Below are 21,888 nucleotides of genomic sequence, written 5' to 3' on the forward strand. Positions count from 1 at the left end.
TATTACAGTATACAGTATTATTTACATTATTACAGTATACACTATTATATACAGTATTACAGTATACCGTATTATATACAGTAGTACTTGTATTACAGTATACAGTATTACAGCATACAGTATTATATACGGTATTACAGTATACCGCAATATATACAGTATTACAGTATTATATACAGTATTACAGTATACAGTATACAGTATTATATACAGTATAACAGTATACAGTATTATATACGGTATTACAGTATACAGTATTATATGCAGTATTACAGTATACAGTACTATATACAGTAGTACTTGTATTACAGTAAACAGTATTATATACAGTATTACAGCATATAGTATTATATACGGTATTACAGTATACCGCATTATATACAGTATTAAAGTATACAGTATTATATACAGTATTACTTGTATTACAGTATACAGTATTATATACAGTATTACATCATACAGTATTATATACGGTATTACAGTATACAGTATTATATATGGTATTACAGCATACAGTATTATATACAGTATTACTTGTATTACATTATACAGTATTATATATGGTATTACAGTTTACAGTATTATATACGGTATTACAGTATACAGTATTATATACAGTATACAGTATTATATACAGTATTACCATATACAGTATTATATACAGTATTACAGTATACAGTATTACTTGTATTACAGTATACATTATTATATACAGTATTATATACAGTTACAGTATACAGTATTATATACAGTAGTACTTGTATTACACTATACAGTATTATATACGGTATTACAGTATACAATATTATATACGGTATTGCAGTATACAATATTATATACGGTATTACAGTATACAGTATTATATACAGTATTACAGCATACAGTATTACTTGCATTACAGTATACAGTATTATATACAGTATTACAGTATACAGTATTATATACAGTATTACTTGTATTACAGTATACAGTATTATATACAGTATTACTTGTATTACAGTATACAGTATTATATACAGTATTACACTATACCATATTCTATACAGTATTACAGTATGCAGTATTATATAGAGTATTACTTGCATACCTTTTCATTTTAGAATCCCTCCTCACGTCAGCTCTAAAAATGTTTTACTGTTAGAACAGTTTCTGCAGAGGTGCTCCTCATATGGACAGAGCTGGAGTGCCCTCTGTAGGTGGGATTGCTTCACTGTTCTCCTGAAGATTCTGCACATGCATAGTAGAACATAATTCAAAGGCAATGACCGTCTAAGTCCACAAACATGAATAGCAATATATATTCAGACAATGTTACAGAGCACAAGACACTTACCAATAGATCTTTACACAATATATTGGCATAGAAAAATGCTTACATTATCATCGCGATCTTAAATCAAATACCCCCATTCAATAATGTTTAAGTCAGTAAAAGGCATGGAGTATGTTATTCATATAATATTCATACAGTCACATTAACACACAATAATACAATGGACTAGTGAGCTCTATGTAGCACATTCTCCAGTTTTAACTTAGAATGCATTAGCATTATGGCAATGACAACAAAATACTGGGCAGCACTTCCTCTTTACAGCCAGTGTCTTGAGCAATAAGCACCAGCAAATAACCAGGCTGTTACCTTAGCTGTTAACTTTACATGGTAATACATTCTGGGATTTAATGCTTAATGAGTCATTACTGAGAACTAAAGATTTGGCGCTAATTTCATTATCGGATGATTCTTCTTTACTTCTTTTGTTTTAAATCAACGCTTCTGAGTTCAGTTGCTCAATCTTTGAACATACCCATATCAGTGAACCAAATTAGAAGCACTTAGCTACGTCAATGTAAAATCCTTGACACGAATGTCAGCATGGCATCATTTGATAAAGCGCTTTGGACATTAAACTCCTCCGCCACTTATCAGTCGTGGACCATCTCTCATGACTTCACCATTTAAATACATGCAGGAGTTACTTAGTAAGTTCATGGTTACTCGATAAAAACGGGCTGTGTAAAAGGAAGTGTGGCCACAAGTTGGATCGACAATTGGATCGCCATTGTAGCTCCTCCACCAAAATGCACACCAGGGGATAGAAAAACAGTACAAGCTCAGTGGCCATTGTTTACAACTTTCCCAACATAGCCCACCTAAAGTTTTCCCAACTAAAAGAAGGTTTGTAGCCTGGGTGCCCGTCTGATCCTGCTTTAGGCAACTTGTAGTTGTCTTGCCAAACAGCAAGGCAGTGTCAAAGCATTGTTGAATGCAGAATTAGTCGGGCACCCAGGCTAAGCTAATTGATGCTAACGGTAAATTATCATAATATAGGCTAGTGGCAAGGCCCCCAAAGTGTTGAGATACCCCTACCCGAGGAATAACAGGGGGTGTGTAAAAATATATTACTGAAAAAGTGGTTAAATGTATAGATATTGTGACACACCCCCTTAACTCAAACAGTGCAGAAGAATGCCTGGCTCGAAGGGGGGTGGGCAACATACGCTTGTGTAACCCAATAATGCAAGCTCTGATATTGCAAAAATGTGAAATACAAGTAGTCAATTGTCTGCCCTACATACAGAAACAAGCAACATTCGGATATCTTAAGCATTTTGGAAGTATAGACCTGTAAATAAACCGATACAATAGGCCGAAATGCAGCACTGCTCTCATGCAGTGGTGTATGATCCTGCCTGACAAAAATGCATGCATTTTTTTTGATTTTGTGGCTATTGTAATCGTTTCTAAGGAAAACAAGTGGACTCAGACATCGAAATTAAAACTGTTGGGGGTCCATCGTTCCCTAAAGGATTTTGTATCTTTAGCCCCTAGTCTTGCAATAAAGTAAGGGGGCCTCCAATATGGCTGCCATTACAACATTCGATGTTATGAATGAAACACAACCAAACAATTAAGAGCACTGATGGTATAGGTGACCTGAAGAAGTGCTATTCTAACATCAGGTTTGCTATTTATTTATTTATGTACTACTGTAGGTTCACCAGCTGACATCTATCAAGACACCCATATCAACTGGATTCCCACAGTGAAGGTGAGCAATGCTTTAGCAGCATCAGTTTCTACTTCTACTACTTTGCCCTTTTCCACGAAAGGAGACCTCCCTCAATTACTGTGGTGATATTAGCATATAAATTTTGGTGGTGCATACTCACCCAATCTTTCTTTTGTTTCATGCCAGCAAACCCACTACACAACACTAAACAATACATTACTTTCACTATAACGGTGACAAACGGTGCCCACAAACTGTTAGAGCCTACATAAAACTGTCCCAACAGAAGTCTCAACACCTAACCACTGCTACAGCTGGCTATCAGCGGAGTCTTGTCTGGCAGCGAAACAGTTCATTCAGGCTCATTTACTGAAAAAAACATAGCTGATATGGCTGACTTGCTTAAACAAATGTGGTTTCTACTGACAATTGAGATGTACAAACTATGGCATAAGGGGACAATGAACGAATAAAAGGCAATCCATAATTTCGATAAAGACATTAATGAGTGAGCTAGGACGGACGTAGTCAATATAACTATTTGTTCAGCTCTTTTCAAATGTACAGCGACATAAAGGGGGCATACTGTGCATTCCGAAAGTATTCAGACCCCTTGACTTCAAATTTCTTTTACATTACAGCCTTATTCTAAAATTGATTAAATAGCTTTTTTCCCTCATCAATCTACACACAATACCCCATAAGGAACAAGCAAAAACACATGTTTTTAGACATTTTTGCACATTTATTGAAAATATAAAACTGAAATATAAATACATAAGTATTCAGTACTTTGTTGAAGCACCTTCTGCAGCGATTACAGCCTTGAGTTTTCTTGGGTATGACGCGACAAGCTTGGGACACCTATGTTTGGGGAGTTTCTCCCATTCTTCTCTGCATTCTTCTCTGTTAGGTTGGATGCCCAGCTATTTTCAGGTATCTCCAGTGATGTTCGATCGGGTTCAAATCCGGGCTCTGGCTGGGCAACTCAAGGACATTTAGAGACGTGTCCCGAAGCCACTCCTGCGTTGTCTTGGCTGTGTGCTTAGGGTCGTTGTCCCAGTCCCTGCCGCTGAAATAAATTGCCACAGCATGATGCTGCCATGCTTCAGCATAGGGATGGTGCCAGGTTTCCTCCATTCGTGACGCTTGGCTTTCAGGCCAAAGAGTTCAATCTTGGTTTCATCACACCAGAGAATCTTGTTTCTCATGGTCTGAGAGTCCTTTAGTTGCCTTTCGGCAAACTCCAAGCGGGCTGTCATGTGCCTATTACAGGCTTCAGTCTGGCCACTAAGTCCTGATTGGTGGAGTGCTGCAGAGATGGTTGTCCTTCTGGAAGGTTCTCCCATCTCCACAGAGGAACAGACCATTGGGTTCCTGGTCACCTCCCTGACCAAGGCCCATACACTACCCACCACTGCAACCTGTAAGCTCTCGTTGGTTGGCCCTCGCTTCATACTTGTCGCCAAACCCACTGGCTACAGGTCATCTACAAGACCCTGCTAGGTAAAGCCCTGCCTTATCTCAGCTCACTGGTCACCATAGCAGCACCCACTCGTAGCACGCGCTCCAGCAGGTATATCTCACTGGTCACCCCCAAAGCCAATTCCTCCTTTGGTCGCCTTTCCTTCCAGTTCTCTGCTGCCAATGACTGGAACAAACTTCAAAAATCACTGAAGCTGGAGACTCATATCTCCCTCACTAGCTTTAAGCACCAGCTGTCAGAGCAGCTCACAGATCACTGCACCTGTACATAGCCCATCTGTAAACAGCCCATCTATCTACCTCATCCCCTTACTGTATTTATTTTATTTATCTTGTTCCTTTGCACCCCAGTATCTCTACTTGCACATTCATCTTCTGCACATCTACCATTCCAGTGTTTAATTGCTATATTGTAATTACTTCGCCACCATGGCCTATTTATTGCCTTGTCTCCCTTATCTTACCTCATTTGCACTCACTGTATATAGACATTTTCTTTTTTTCTACTGTATTATTGACTGTATGTTTAGTTTATAGTTTGAACCATTTAACATGCAACGGGTGAGAAACAGGTACAGGGAGTGAACCATTTAACATGCAATGGGTGAGAAACAGCGTCTGGACATAAACATGACAAACAATGCTACTACAGGGAACAACACAGAGGAGGAGACATGCAGTTGAAGTCGGAAGTTTACATACACCTTAGCCAAATACATTTAAACCCAGTTTTTCACAATTCCTGACATTTAATCATAGTAGAAATTCCCTGTCTTACGTCAGTTAGGATCGCCACTTTATTTTAAGAATGTGAAATGTCAGAATAAAATAGTAGAGAGAATGATTACTTTCAGCTTTTGTTTCCTTCATCACATTCCCAGTGGGTCAGAAGTTTACATACACTCAATTAGTATTTGGTAGCATTGTCTTTAAATTGTTGGGTCAAACGTTTCGGGTAGCCTTCCACAAGCATCCCACAATAAGTTGGGGGATTTTTGGCCCATTCCTCCTGACAAAGCTGGTGTAACTGAGTCAGGTTTGTAGGCCTCCTTGCTCGCACACTCTTTTTCAGTTCTGTCCACAAATGTTCTATAGGATTCAGGTCAGGGCTTTGTGATGGTCACTCCAATACCTTGACTTTGTTGTTCTTAAGCCATTTTGCCACAACTTTGGAAGTATGCTTGGGGTCATTGTCCATTTGAAAGACCCATTTGCGACCAAGCATTAACTTCCTGACTGATGTCTTGAGATGTTGCTTCAATATATCCACATAATATTATTTCCTTACGATGCCATCTATTTTGTGAAGTGCACCAGTCCCTCCTCCAGCCAAGCACCCCACAACATGATGCTGCCAACCCCGTCCTTCGCTGTTGGGATGGTGTTCTTCGACTTGCAAACCTCCCCCTTTTCCTCCAAACATAACAATGGTCATTATGGCCAAACAGTTCTATTTTTGTTTCATCAGACCAGAGGACATTTCTCCAAAAAGTATGAGCTTTGTCCCCATGTGCAGTTGCAAACCGTAGTTTCTTTTGATTTTCCCATGATGTGCAAAAAAAAAAGAAGGCACTTCCCACTTTTCCCATTTAGAGCTGGGACACCAAGTGTATGCAATTAATGACCAGGTAGAACAGAAAACCAGCAGGCTCCGAACCTCGTAGGGTAAGAGTTGAATACCCCTGTACTAGCGTATCCTAGCATATGATAGCATATGATAGCATTTATAATTACATGTGTAGTGAAAGACTTACCCCTCAGTTTGTCTTGTACTCTGTTGATAATCCGGATAGCCTTTTTGTTCAGGGCCTCACGCTACACAGTGCCATCTCCAACTAATGGGAAAGGAACACAGAGTGATGACTTAGTGCCAACATTGAGGCAATATTTGGGCCAACAACAAGGAAAGGTAGTACTTCCACATACTGATATCCTCCACAACCCTTGGTTGAGGAAAGAGAAAAGCTATACAGTAGAAGCTCCAACTAACAATAGCATGCCACTTAGCTTGTTAACTTGTTTTAACAAACAAAAGTACCATAGAAACTACTAAGAATGTTAGCCTTAACTAATGTATTTTTACAGTTTTGGCTTGAGCCAAAGACTCATGGATTCAGGCATGTGGTTCCTGGTTTCTATTGTGTGGTCTATCCCCTCCAGTGCTTTTGCAGTGGACAACAAATGCAGTACAGAAAGATACATTTAGTCGGACACACTCAAAATGTTGTTAGTTGCACAAAACGACCATCTTGTTTCACACTCACCGACTGATTCTCCAGCAGAGTCCGTTCTGGTCCTGGATCGTTTGTTTCAGTTAGTGTTAGCCGTGGATCACAAAAGAGAGTGGGTTCAATCTGTAGCTGGGTCATTGTTCACTTTTTTTTAAAATGTTTTTTGGCTGAAATGTAGATGTATGGGAGTGTCATGACTACACTTGAGAATCCAGCGGCTCAGATCAGCTTGGCACTGGTTGACAAATTACCAGGCCCTCTCTCACCCACTGAAGAGGGGAGGCTCTTTGACTCCTCCACACACTGGTGGTATATTTTATGCAGCAGAGGACTCTCTGGCTCTCTAGTATTTAAATCGGAATGGCTTTATCCCGAGAAGACCAGCCCACAACTCTAACGTCCAAAAAGCGAACTTTGTAACAATATTTCTAACATCCGAATGTGGGAAATGCTCAAGGAGGAGAGGTATAAAACTAATGTCTTATTGCTTTTCATTTTGTGATGTTATTAAAAACTGTATGAATCAAATACTGTAACTTAGGAATGTTCCTCCTGTTACCTGTCAAGTTCCCATCCAATATGTTGTCTATGTGATATGAAATTGGATGAAACTATTTTTGTTAAGGTAGGAATGTCATTTTAGTTTTCTAACGAGATCATCGTTTTTGATGATGCTTTGCACCAGTAGGTAGCCATGCCTGAGGGAGCTCAGAGAGCGTATCAGCATGATGGAAACACCCCCTTTTTACCAGAGAGTATAAGGGATGAGTTGAGAATGAACATACCAGACCAGAAAAGTGTGGAGCGTTAGCTACATGTGGGTTTGCGCTTAGTGGGACTATCATTTGTTTTTTAACAGGACAATGACCCAACACACACCTCCAGGCTGTGTTAGGGATATTTGACCAAGAAGGAGAGTGATGGAGTGCTGCATCAGATGACCTGGCCTCCACAATCACCCGACCTCAACCCAATTGAGATGGTTTGGGATGAGTTGGACCGCAGAGTGAAGTAAAAACATCCAACAAGTGCTCAGCATATGTGGGACTGTTGGAAAAGCATTCCTCATGAAGCTGGTTGAGAGAATGCCAAGAGTGTGCAAAGCTGTCATCAAAGCAAAGGGTGGCTACTTTGAAGAATCTAAAATCTAAAATATATTTTCATTTGTTTAACACTTCTTTGGTTACTACATGATTCCATATGTGTTATTTAATTAATAGTTTTGATGTCTTCAGTATTATTTTACAATGTAGAAAATAGTAAAAACAATTATGAAAAACCCTGGAATGAGTAGCTGTGTCCAAACTTTTGACTGGTACTGTATATAGCTGTACTGTGAGGTGGAGTATTGTGCACAGACGAGCATCACATACCATGATGGGTGGCTGGACTGGGGTATTGCAGTTCTCACACATTTTCTCGAGGATCCTGTTAGCAGCGTTGTGGCGGGCAGTGGTGGTAGACTTGGAGGCCACGGTCAACGGATAGCTCAAAGACTAGAAGAAAAGAGGGAGAGATAGAACATGGCACGATCATTTAATGAAGTTGGAAAGAGAGCAGAAATAGGCTTTCCATCAAGGCTAGCTAGCTCCAGCAGCAGTATGTCAATCGTTACCTGGGGGTGTTACCGTATAATGTCAGTGTGCAGCTGGTGGATGAGGCGGCCCACAAGAGCGCGGGGAGTGTCAATGTGGGCAATCCCCTACGGGCGAGGGGGCAAGAGGGAGACATAACATAGTTCTCCCCCCTTGGAAATGCAATGTGGCTTTCCTATTCTGTTACTGTCCTATGAGACTTTGTTGAATGACTGTTATGGGTGATTCATGGCCCAAAACCAACCTTGCCCATGGGAATAATTCAGTTTCTACTACTTTTATCACAATGGACATACCGATAAAATAACATTGAAAATGAGCATGTGAGATCCAGGTGTCCATCTGAATGGTTTTGATGCCCTCCACCAGGGCCTCGTTGACTTCAGGCCAGTGCCCATAGTCAAACCAGAGGGTCATCACCCTGGAGAAATTAAACAGGAGCATCAAGTCTTGTGTCCATTGCATATTTATTGACAGGTTCACACACAACAACAACAAAAAGTTTCCCTGAAAAGTTGAATTTCAACACACATTCAAACCAAAGCAAATCGACACCAAGGCATCAAGTCCATGAAGCAGCACAAATGATTATCTCTCCCACCAGAGGGCTCCCTCTCAACATATTTCAATCCGGGGTCTATCAATGTTGTTCGTTTGGGCTTTCAGAGTTCTGGGCATCTCAGAGTAGGAGTGCTGATCTAGGTTCAGGTCTCCCCCATCATTATAATCTTATTAATTTTGATCTAAAATAAAATAATTATCCTAGATCAGCACTCCTACTCGAATACTTTTTGTGACTACTGGCCCCGTGTGGAGACTCACCTGAGTGTGTCCTGGAAGGTGTTCCCCCTGGAGAGGGAGATGGAGTGGAAGAAACCCGGGACAGCAGGAACCACATAGAGAAGTAACGTCGAGGAGAGGTCCTGTGCTTGCCAAACAACAGGGAGAATGAAGGAGAGAAAGAATTGTGATTGATTGTACTTTGAATTCAGTGAGGCATTCATTCATAGACAGAAGACCTAAATTGCTCCCTTTGAAATGAATGGATTTGTCTGAATTATCTTACCACAAACAAACAAACCATTTGTTGTCAACAGAGCGTAGGGAAAGCTTCATCTACTGCTTGCACAATAGGTTTGTTCTGTCACTCTTTTGTCACCTCTTTTTTGGTGTTATATCAAGTTGTCACACCAGCCTCACTTGTCCTTCAACTCAAATTCTCTCCTTGTCTCTCATTGACATCGACATGTGATTTAGGCAACGTTTCGAGTTACACACAGGTCTGTCGAATTAGTTTGGATTTGTCCAATAGTGAAGATTGAAAGGGCAGGTCAGCGTTTGTGGATGGAGGAGGAAGAAGGGTTCAAGATGGCTGCCGCCCTTGCCTTGTTGGCCTTCTTCTGGCCCGGGCAAGGGCACTGGGCTGTGCTCTGTGCTGTCCAGCTCGCTGTTGCTGGCCTCACTGTTGGCGCTGGCGCCACAGGCGTGGTCCTTCTTTTCTTCTTGTCCCGTCCCTGGTTCTGGTTCTTGCAGTGCAGCACCGCCTCAAAGTTCATCACTGCCCATGCGTGCCAGGCCTGCAAAAAAAGAAATACACCAGGTGAGCAATGTTTTAATTTTATTAGGGGTTATAGAATGACAGGTGTACACGTTTAAACATACGTTTGAACTCATGTTATCACATCAACTTCTAGTGTGTTAGCCAATATGAAAGATATGTGAGATGTCCCAGAGGAGTAGGGCCTCTGGGAAATGTTTTGGGTCTAAACAGATCATGTTCTTGATTTGTTATGTTGTTATGTAATGGAGCTAATTGAGAAATAGAGGATGGCACTCAAGAAAATAAAAAAGTGGCATTTCTTGTCTGCAGTGTGAGCATGGGCATATAAAACTCCAAGGGTGTCCTTGGTTCCTTTCAAATCAACTCATAACAACATACAAACCCTTATGTTAAGTACAGTGGTTCCTCCTTTAAAAGTTGCGAGCTTACACCGCGGGACTTAGAGGTACCCAGCGTCACGCCTTCATTGCTCCAGACCACCACAAGGGGGAGTTAGAGCTCTCATTATGCATTTGGGTCCCAAGGTTTTTATATGACCAATCATATCGAGCGGTTCCAATGATGAATTCGACGTAAGCCACCCGTCCATGGTGACTTTCTTCAGCAAAGATGGCTGACAAAACATTACAGTGGAAGCAAATGTAAGTAGTTATAACATCATAACGAGTCAAGCAAGAAATGTACAATTGAGAGGAATATGTTAGTTCATGTAGAGACAAACGTTTGTGCATATTGTTTTGTCATAAAGTTAATTTACAAAAATCGCTATTTAGCAAGTTAGCTGACTAGCTAACATTCACCAGCTAGCTAGCTAGTGTTATGACATGAGAATTCATTTGTAATTCGTGTTGTTAATGTTTTATGGACTCCTGAGAAAACCAGAAAACCAGGCTGTCGTCTTGTGAAAGAGTGGATGTAAAGAATCTAGCTAGCTAAAGCATTTACTGCGAATTGAATGTACAATTGTGTTAGCTTGAATTGCTTATATTTGCCATGCAATACAGTTGAAGTAACATAGCTAGCTAACTATTTATTTGCTTATTGTGTAGTGGAGGACAAAAATAACTGTATGCCTATGGATGTGTAGCTAGCTACAGTATGTAGCCGATCTGTGTATGGACCCTAAAACGTTAGGTTCTGAACTAATATTCATACCAATCTATGAACCTCAGCTATCATAGTTGTTGTATCGACTTCAAGTCTGAATGGCATTAGTGAAGCCTATGGATTGAGTAGAATATAATAAATACATTGTGCCAGGGATGCAAGTCCTATATACATGTACTGTAGTTATTACCACGCATGAGTTCCCCCACATTGTAGCCTGTACATTGAATATATTCACTGATCATGTACTCTTCCTTGGCAAATAAAGGTGCAGTTCAGGTATGAATCTCTGTGAGATATTCTTTTTCAATCATATCCAATACCAGATGTATCAAACTCCATTAATTGAATGATGCTGTGTCTGCATGTGTGTATTACAATTATACACTTCAACAGTTACCACTCCTGCTCCTGGGACATCAATGGTTACCCATTGTAACTATACAATAGACTAGAAACATGATTTAGTAAAGGCTGATTTGTAATTCATATATACAGAAATACCCCTATGCATATTTAACTCCTTCATCTGCATTAATCTGAGGACACAGGATAGGTGTAGTACTCCAATGAGATACTTAATTTCAACCAGTGGAGAATGTGAAACGCTTTATTGAAAGTTCATTATCCAGGTGTTATAAATACATAATACATGCATTAAAAATATTATATTTGTGATAATATTATAAATACAAGTTCTATCTGTACTTCAATGCACATATGGTGTGTATTATAAAAAAAGAGGAAGAAAGAGGAGGGGAGAGAGAGGTGTAGAAGACAGAAAAGGAAAGAGGTAAGAACAGAGGAGCAGGGAAGACAGCATATGATTAATGAATTCCAATGCTACCCTAGTATTTTCTCAGTACATCACAATTACAGTGTCTCTTGTGGTGTCTCCTAACCAGGCTCCTTGTTGGCCCGAAGGTTATCTTAAGAGCGGGTGAGGTGGCGTTGACGGGACTGGCACCCTCTCTCACATCAAAACATACCTGCAGACGAATGACAGATGGATAGAGATATAATAAAAAAACTAAGCTTAATCATGCTAACATGTCAGTCATCATAATCATCAGGAGGTGAAATGCAAAACTGACCTTGGATCATTAACTCTGGGACTACTACATCTCTATCTGTATTTCAAGGTAAAGCATCTCTTTAATAATATTTCCTGTATAATATAAGTATAATATCCCTTATAACAAATCATGATAACATTGGATAGATAGATACATGTGCATGTGTAGCATGTGACAAAAGCAGGATCATATCAAGGATAGAGTCACAAATGAATACATAAATACCACTTGAAGCTTGATGATGAGTTGATCATTTGAATCAGCTGTGCAGTGCTAAGGCAAAAACAGAAATGTGCACCCCTTTGAGTCCCCAGGACCAGGACTGAGAACCACTGCTCTTCATTGGGACCTCTTCATATGTAGACAGGCTTTCACAGCTCTCTGTATCTGAGGCCAGAAAACCTCACAATAAATATACTTCATTATAGTCATATTACAGAGTCAAATTGCACCTAAAAAGGCTGGAGACTCATAACTAATCGAATATATATGTCCTGACTAAAAGATGAGGAGTCAGTGGTAGGGTTCTCTGTTACACTGTCATGAAATATGATTATATATCGACTATGAAACAAATAGGACATGGCCTGCTTATGAGTTGCCGTGAAAGAAAGTTAGATTAATTAAACTGAAAATGGCGAGAACAGGCGTTCGTAGCTAAATGCTTTTGGTTAGATTGAGAATAATAATTGCATGATTTATCCTTCTACGGTATGTATGTATCTATGTAATATAGTAGAATGTTACGAACCGACACTGAATCGTAGGAGCTAACTACTAGCTATGTAGAAGTTGGACGGAAGAACGCCCAGTGCTGCTTACCTGAGATGCCATCATCAGACAGTCCTTCTTCGTAGGTGTCCGCTATGACTTCCTTTGTGTCAGAAAGAAAGGCTGAGCAGTATTGGTTGTAGCCAATCTGACACTCAAAAAATGGCCAAAATAGAGGGTGGTTCATAGCAAAATTTGTTTTGTTTTCAAATGCATTTTTTGTTCTCTAAATCTTTTTGGGGAATAAAATGCATAACATTTTGCGCTGTATTACCAAATATTTGATTGCGATTTTTTTTTTTTTACTTCCTCGTTTTTGCTTTCAGAACAATTATTTTGGATTGAAAATTAAAAAAAGGTTTTGCTCTCGACAAAAAGACATCAATTTGTTGCAAGTTGGGGAGGAGGGCTAATAGTTGAACAATAGAATTTTACTAAAGAATAGTCTAATAGCCGAGCTAGGTGTGAAAATCCCCCGTCCTATCACAGACCAGATTTGCCCTAACGACCAAGGGGGAGTTAGAGCACTGATTATGCTTTTGTGTCCCAATGCACTACTGTGTCTCTAACTGACAATGAATAGGCAATGTAAACCAAAGAATCAACTGATAATTGTGCATGACTTCAAATGAAACAAGCAGGAAGCAGGTTTCGAACCCTCAACCTTCTTGCCCGAAGTCCAGCGCGCTATCGACTGTGCACCAAAAGCATGCTCAAGCCACAGAGTTGATAGAGCGCATCCTCGCTGTAGCTTGCTACTCAATGTAATAAAGTAATGACTTTTCAAATAAGTTACCTTACACGTTATGTTGGCTGACAATTTGCTAGCTACGCTGTCCTTAAGAACCATATAGCATATCATTACAGCAGTATGTACCGGTATGTTAGCTAGCTACCTAACGTTAGTAGTTATACATCAAACTTGCCAGTATATTAACTATAGGCTAACTAATTACCCAACGTTTATTGACTTGATTATTCCCGTCATTCTTAGCTTAGCTAAATGCTATAGTCGTGTGCGTTCTCAATGAACATTCGGGTGCTTTCATAAATTCGCGCTGGCTATCTACTCCGATTTCAGAGCACTCTTGTCTGAGTGTACCAGAGAGCAGAATAATGAATTTAGGGCGAGTAAAATGGTCAGAGAGGTCCATTTGTGTCTGGAAGTAGCTAGCAAGCTAGCCAACGTTAGCTTGTGTGCTTGACTGCCGTTGTAAGGCCAGAACACTCAAATCAGCCCTATGTCCAGTGTGCGCTCCGAGAGTGAAATGGTTTTTCGTTCCGAGAGTGAAAGGGTTTTTCGTTTTACATGGAATAGAAACACCATAATATTAATCAAATTAATTAAGCACGTACCAGTCAAAAGTTTGGACACACCTACTCATTCCAGGGTTTGTCTTTATTTTTACTATTTTCTACATTGCAGAATAATAGTAAAGACATCACAACTATGAAATAACACATATGGAATCAGTTAAGAACTAATTCTTATTTTCAAGGACAGCCTACTCCTCCCTCCCGGTCGGGGAATTGAACCCCGGTCTCCCGCTTGCCTGCAATATGGAAGACTATCGAATGCTTCTCAAAGATGCCCTCTCGTGGTCAAACTAGCACTTGCATTAACAGAAAAAATATCTCACAATTAAATGACGTGCCACAGAATGCAGCCCGCAAGGTGTGCCACAACTGTTTAAGGAGGAACCACTGTACATGGAGGACTCAACATGAGGTGCTCAACATGAATGACTGATGGGAGTGACAGGGGTTAGAGGTGAAAGGTGAGGGAGGTGACAGACCTTGTATAAGTTGCAGCTTCGTGGAGTGGCTGTAGTACTGCAGCTCTTTGGGGATGGTGCTATCGTTGATGCCCTGCAGACTGAGCTGCCACTCACCTAGCCCCAGCAAGCACCTAGAGAGGGATGGAGGGAGAGAGAGAGAGACAGTCTTGGTCACAAGATGGATCATCAGCAGAATATGGCCTACGCTTCAGGGCTTGTTTTCACAAAGTCTCTCAGAGTAGGAGTGCTGATCTAGGATCAAGTCCCCATCTTATTCATAATTATTTAGAAGCCAAATAATTCTAGATCAACACTCATACTGTGATACATTTCATGAATACGGGCCAAGGGTTACATCGAGGTCCGATTAATCTGAAGAGCCTTGGCAAGCTTGTGTCAACAGCTAAGGGCTGGTATGTGATATGAAGCTCTTACAGTAAGTCAGGCTCTTTCATTTAAACCTGCTTGTTAGTATGATGAATGCTTTCCACGTGGTATTTCCTGGCAGTCAATCTACCCTCTCTACAGAGAAGATGCCACAGAGGAGGCGCGTCCACACACTCCTCTCTACCCCTTATTGCTTTGTTTGGCCACTGACATGGCCTTAGGCCCAGATCTGTGGTAAACTCGGGAGTAAAATTGAATTCACTGAATCCACTATTTACTTGACTATGAGAAAAGTCTGTTCGGTTGTTACAATTTCTTAAATATGTTGGTAAAGTTATAATTTATACACTGTGCTCACTGTCACCACAAGTTGTCTGGGGGAGTTGGCAATGATGTCCAACACAGTACAAGTGCAGTCCATGAATTAAAATGAGGGAGAATGATGGGAAGAGTTGTAATTACAAATCACAAGTGATTCTAAGACCTTTCAGTAGCTAAAGTAATGCGCCGCTGCTTTTGGTAACGATGCCTGAGTTTGATAAACGTCTTTTCGCAACATCAATCTTCTTTCTCTTTTTAATATTGCCCACCGTGTGATTGGTTTATAACACGTCTCACCAGGAACTGGCGAGTGCTGCACAGCGATCCACCCCTCAGCTCCTAACTGTGTGGAGCACTATTTCCAGAGAGAACTTCTAATAAATTATCCATCAGCATTACCTAATCCTGCTGAGTGCTTTTCCATGTGAAAATACACTACCGGTTCAGTCTCTGACAAACCGCTTCTCCTTAAGAAAAAGACAGAAAAGCGGTCTGCATCGGAGAAAAACAAGTGCCTGTAGTGCTTCTGTGTTACCACGAGAACTCAGACAGAAGATTCCAAGGCTGCAGGTCTTATCATGGTAATTGCCTTGTAAAGTGTCCCGTTTTCAAATAAATAGCTCTAAAATTACAATGAATTATTTTGGGGAGATGGAGTGTGTGTGGTTTGCACGGACCAGGTGTGCACCATTTCACAGTGCCGACCTGTTTTCGGGAAAGTGTGTCAGCACGTCTGGAAGAAAATGGTGCTAACCAAGTTACACAGGTGTTTTCCCGAAACAACATTCCACAGACAATGAGAATCCCTGTCAGGAAGTGCAATGGCAGGTATGAAACATTCCTTTCCTGGTGTCATGTTCGCTTGTTGCCTCAATAGAATCACAGGGTGTGTTTGTAGAGTGGCTAGTGAAAGTCTGCATGCCCCTTGAAAGGTGAAGACTGTGCAATGCCTTAAAATGTAATCTTATCCTACATACATTTGAAGTTGGAGGTTTACATACACCTTAGCCAAATACATTTAAACTCGGTTTTTCACAATTCCTGACATTTAATCCTAGTAAAAATTCCCTGTCTTAGGTCAGTTAGGATCACCACTTTATTCTAAGATTGTGAAATGTCCAAATAATAGTAGAGAGAATGATTTATTTCAGGTTTTAATTAGAATATTACTGTCCATCAATGATTCCCGACCAAAATTACTGAGCTTGAGCGATTCTGGCAAAACAATGGGCATATGTTGCCCTAAGAGTTGTACAAAGTTGGCAGAGTATTATTCATAATGATTCGCAGATGTTATGGTTTCCACCAAGAGTTACCTCTGGGGTGTGAAGACATGCAATCAAGACATCTTCATTTTTTATATTTATTTTTTATTTTATTTATTTATTGCACTTTTAATTTTTGGAGTAGGTTGTGTAGATACATAATAATATATAATAATATATATATACACAGTGAAGTCTGAAGTTTACAAACACTTATGTTGGAGTCATAAAACTCGCTTTTCAACCACAAATCTCTTGTTAACAAACTAAAGTTTGGCAAGTCGGTTAGGACATCTACTTTGTGCATGACACAAGTCATTTTTCCAACAATTGTTTACAGACAGATTTCCCTTATAATTCACTGTATCACAATTCCAGTGGGTCAGAAGTTTACATACACTAAGTTGGCTGTGCCTGTAAACAGCTTGGAAAATTCCAGAAAATGATGTCATGGCTTTAGAAGCTGAGAGGCTAATTGACATCATTTGAGTCAATTGGAGGTGTACCTGTGGATGTATTTTAAGGCCTACCTTCAAACTCAGTGCCTCTTTGCTTGACATCATGGGAAAATCAAAAGAAATCAGCCAAGACCTCAGAAAAAAAATTGTAGACCTCCACAAGTCTGGTTCATCCTTGGGAACAATTTCCAAACGCCTGAAGGTACCACGTTCATCTGTACAAACAATAGTACGCAAGTATAAACACCATGGGACCACACAGCCGTCATACTGCTCAGGAAGGAAATGCGTTCTGTCTCCTAGAGATAAACATACTTTGGTGTGAAAAGTGCAAATCAATCTCAGAACAACAGCAAAGGGTCTTGTGAAGATGCTGGAGGAAACAGGTAAAAAAAGGTCTATATCCACAGTAAAACGAGTCCTATATCGAAAGGCCACTCAGCAAGGAAGAAGCCACTGCTCCAAAACCGCCATACAAAAACCAGACTACGGTTTGCAACTGCACATGGGGACAAAGATCGTACTTTTTGGAGAAATGTCCTCTGGTCTGATGAAACAAAAATAGAACTGGTTGGCCATAAAGACCATTGTTATGTTTGGAAGAAAAAGGGGGAGGCTTGCAAGCTGAAGAACACCATCCCAACCGTGAAGCACGGGGGTGGCAGCATCATGTTGTGGGGGTGCTTTGCTGCAGGAGGGACTGGTGCACTTCACAAAATAGATGGCATCGTAAGGAAAGACTATTATGTGGATATATTGAAGCAACATCTCAAGACATCAGTCAGGAAGTTAAAGCTCGGTCGCAAATGGGTCTTCCAAATGGACAATGACCCCAAGCATACTTCCAAAGTTGTGGCAAAATGGCTTAAGGACAACAAAGTCGAGGTATTTGAGTGGCCATCACAAAGCCCTGACCTGAATCCTATAGAACATTTGTTGGCAGAACTGAAAAAGTTTGTGCGAGCAAGGAGGCCTACAAACCTGGCTCAGTTACACCAGCTTTGTCAGGAGGAGTGGGCCAACATTCACATACATTACTGTGGGAAGCTTGTGGAAGGCTACCCAAAACGTTTGACCCAAGTTAAACAATTTAAAGGCAATGCTACCAAATACTAATTGAGTGTATGTAAACTTCTGACTCACTGGGAATGTGATGAAAGAAATATAAGCTGAAATAAGTAATTCTCTCTACTATTATTCTGACATTTCACATTCTTAAAATAAAGCGGTGATTCTAACTGACCTAACACAGGGAATTTCTACTATGATTAAATGTCAGGAATTTAAAAAAAAACGAGTATGAATGTATTTGGCTAAGGTGTATGTAAACTTCCGACTTCAACTGTATCTCCCTGGCATATTACATCATTTATGCAGCAGCATACAAGACATTTTTGGACTCACCTTGTTGTGCTGTTTTCACAACAGGAAGTTGGCGCAGCTATCCTTTTTGTGGGAAAATGTTGTCATCAAATTCCGCCATTCTCTGGATTTATGGTGCATTCAGGACAACTGGGAACTCGAAAAAAACAAATTCGAATCACGATATCAGTGATCTTCAGGCCAGAGCTCTAGAAAGAAGCCAGAGTTCCCGACTTGGAATTCTGTTGGATGACCGTTCAAAACGTATTTTCCCCAGTCAGAGCTTTTTTCATTCCAGAGTTCCCAGTCGTCTTGAACTTACCAAAGTCTGAAATGTCCCAGTTCCGAGTTTCCAGTTGTTGTGAACGCGGCAGAAGTAATGCTGGATTGATAGCATGGCCAATGTATTCAACCTTTTCTGGCCCATGGCATGTGAATGTTTATCCTTTTAAGCTTGGAAAAGAGATCCTTAAACCCAGACTTGCACCACACACCCACTCCACTGAATAGCAGGGTAGTGAATGCTTTGCAATGCCTGCATTTAGCCACTGATTCCTTCCAAACCACTCATTGTTGAATTTGAAATTTCCAGCTTGTTGTGCAATATTTATGTCCAATGGCCAATGAGCACCGATACGTTTTATCTATAATTTCTCTTCATATGACAAGAATATGGAATGATTTTCTAGTAGATTGGTTCCCAAACTTTTTATATTCCCATACCTCTTCAAACATTCAACCTCCAGCTGCATACCACCTCTAGCACCATGGTCATTGCACTCTCAAATGTTGTTTTTTGCCATCATTGTAAGCCACACACACACTATACAATAATTTATTAAACGTAAGAACGAGTGTAAGTTTTTGTCACAATCCGGCTCGTGGGAAGTGACAGAGCTCTAATAGGACCATGGCACAAATAATAATATAATAATCAATAATTTTGCTCTTTAATTTAGCCATCTTACACAATTGCGAATAACTCACCACAGGTTAAAAGGGTTTGGCTACCTGTATTTAACAATGTGTTGTTATTTCGCTGAATACTAGATGGTTTCATTGTATTTTTGGCAGTGAAACCTCAGTTTGGGAATACCTGTTCTAGTGGATTGTCGACATGATTCATGATGATGACTGCTTGTCTAGTTTGCTAGCTAACATTTTGTAAGTATAATGTTGACATGATCAGTCCAATCAAGATATACGGTAGATATAACGTGATTTGACATTTTATCTGTGACCAAGGTCCTTGAGCCTTCTTGGATGGGCACTTCTAATGTAAATCTATGGCAACACCCAAGGGGCTTGAATTTTCGATCTCTCCCGTAGATTTTGCGGTGACGAAGTGTTCACCTGAGTGACAGAACACTGAGCCAATCACGGCGCAACTAGAGAACATTACCAACCCATACGCTCCATATTTTCCGCTGGCTGCCCCACCACCACAGAAAGCATTGAGCTAGGCTGAACACCTACATTTTGGAGCGGCCTTACTCAAGAAAGCAAAAAAGAGACGATGTTTGTATGCGGCTTTATTAACTTAATGATTTTTTTCTTTTTTTACATTGTCTGCAAACTGATATGTGACACGTATTAATGCCAAAATAACATAACATGCAAAACAGGCAACAAAATGGTTTTAAATACAGTACCAGTCAAAAGTTTGGACACACCTACTAATTCAAGGGTTTTTCTTTATTTTTACTATTTTCTACATTGTAGAATAGTAGTGAAGACATCAAAACTATGAAATAACACATATGGAATCATGTAGTAAGCAAAAAAAGTGTTAAACAAATCAAAATATATTTTAGATTTCAGATTCTTCAAAGTAGGCACCCTTTGCATTGATAACAGCTTTGCACACTCTTATATACAGTGCAGACATTGTTAATGTTGTAAATGACTATTGTAGTGGGAAACGGCTGATTTTTAAAATGGAATTTCTACATAGGCGTACAGAGGCCCATTATCAGCAACCATCACTCCTGTGTTCCAATGGCACTTTGTGTTAGCTAATCCAAGTTTATAATTTTAAAATGCTAATTTATTATTAGAGAACCCTTTTGCAATTATGTTAGCACAGCTGAAAACCATTGTCCTGATTAAAGAAGCAATAAAACGCATTATGGAACGAACGTTTGTTCGTATTCTAGCCTACTGCCATGTGCGCATTGCTGAGCTTACATAACTGGATCCAGCCTAGGCCTACTGGTTGTATGAATTTGGGATCTATCATCCTACAACTGTCCCAGAGCCTTTTTACACAGAATGAAACGAGAGAGAAATTGGCGGGGGTTGCAAGGGCAAATGCCAGTAGCAAGTAGTGAGGGAGGGAGACGTAGAGGAGTAACAGCCCCGGGGTCACGGTCCTGGAGAAAGAGCAGAACACTCTGTACGTGACCCTCTAGATGAGGGCTGAGAAAACGTTTGTGTGTTGATTTTTTAAAAGCTCACACTGCAATAGCAACTGATTCGTTTTTTTCCTAAAGTAGTTGTGGTAGGAGTCCTGGCCTGAGCTTGTGGAGCTCCTGCTGGTGTTGCTTGTCTTCAGCGGCAATGGCATGCTGGGACTGCTGCTGCATCCCCTGGACAAAGTGTTGCGTGTGCCGGAACGCTTCAATCTGACGGGGGACAGAAGAACAACAGACACACACGGGGGTCAAATAAGAATTCTCATTCAAAACAGGGAGTCAACTCAACTCTCCTGACATAGTCAAAATACAACTGGCTCCAGGCTCTCTACGCTATTCCCCCACACACATCCATCTGATAAGACTGATATTCAACAGTATTTTTCTTTATATTTAAATTCGTTTCCCCCTTCAGAGTGGGGATGGATGGCTCCTCTCTGGCAGGGACCGGGGTGCATGTGTCATTAAGATTCCTGCCTTGTGAGCTGTGAGTGGCCCCCGCAGCTGGCCCTACTATAGCTCTGTCTTGGGCAGCAGGCTGGTGGGCGCAACAGCGCCTCTTCAACCTCAGGAGACTGAAGAATTTTGGCTTGTCACCAAAAACACTCACACACTTCTACAGATGCACAATCGAGAGAATCCTGTCGGGCTGTATCTTCGCCTGGTACTCCAACTGCACCGCCCGCAATCGCAGGGCTCTCCAGAGGGTGGCGCGGTCTGCACAATGCATCACTGGGGGCAAACTACGCTCCAGGACACCTACAACACCCGATGTCACAGGAAGGCCAAAAAATATCATCAAGGACAATAACCATCCGAGCCACTGCCTGTTCACCCCGCTTCCATCCAGAAGGCGAGGTCAGTACAGGTGCATCAAAGCTGGGACAGAGAGATTGAAAAACAGCTTCATTCTCAAGGCCATCAGAGTGTTAAACAGCCATCACTAGCACACAGAGGTGGCTGCCTTCCTACAGACTTGATATCATTGTCCACTTTAATAAATGGAACACTAGTCACTTTAATAATGCCACTATAAGAATGTTTACATATCTTGCATTACTTA

General features: G+C 40.6%; 1 pseudogene; it reads right to left on the reverse strand.

The window, feature by feature from the left end:
- Positions 1-6,301: 6,301 nt before the first annotated feature.
- Positions 6,302-21,888, reverse strand: part of LOC139543214 (serine/threonine-protein kinase mTOR-like) — a 62,111-nt pseudogene continuing 46,524 nt past the window's right edge.

Source organism: Salvelinus alpinus, chromosome 17 (assembly GCF_045679555.1).
Source record: "Salvelinus alpinus chromosome 17, SLU_Salpinus.1, whole genome shotgun sequence".
In the NCBI taxonomy this organism is placed as follows: Eukaryota; Metazoa; Chordata; class Actinopteri; order Salmoniformes; family Salmonidae; genus Salvelinus; species Salvelinus alpinus.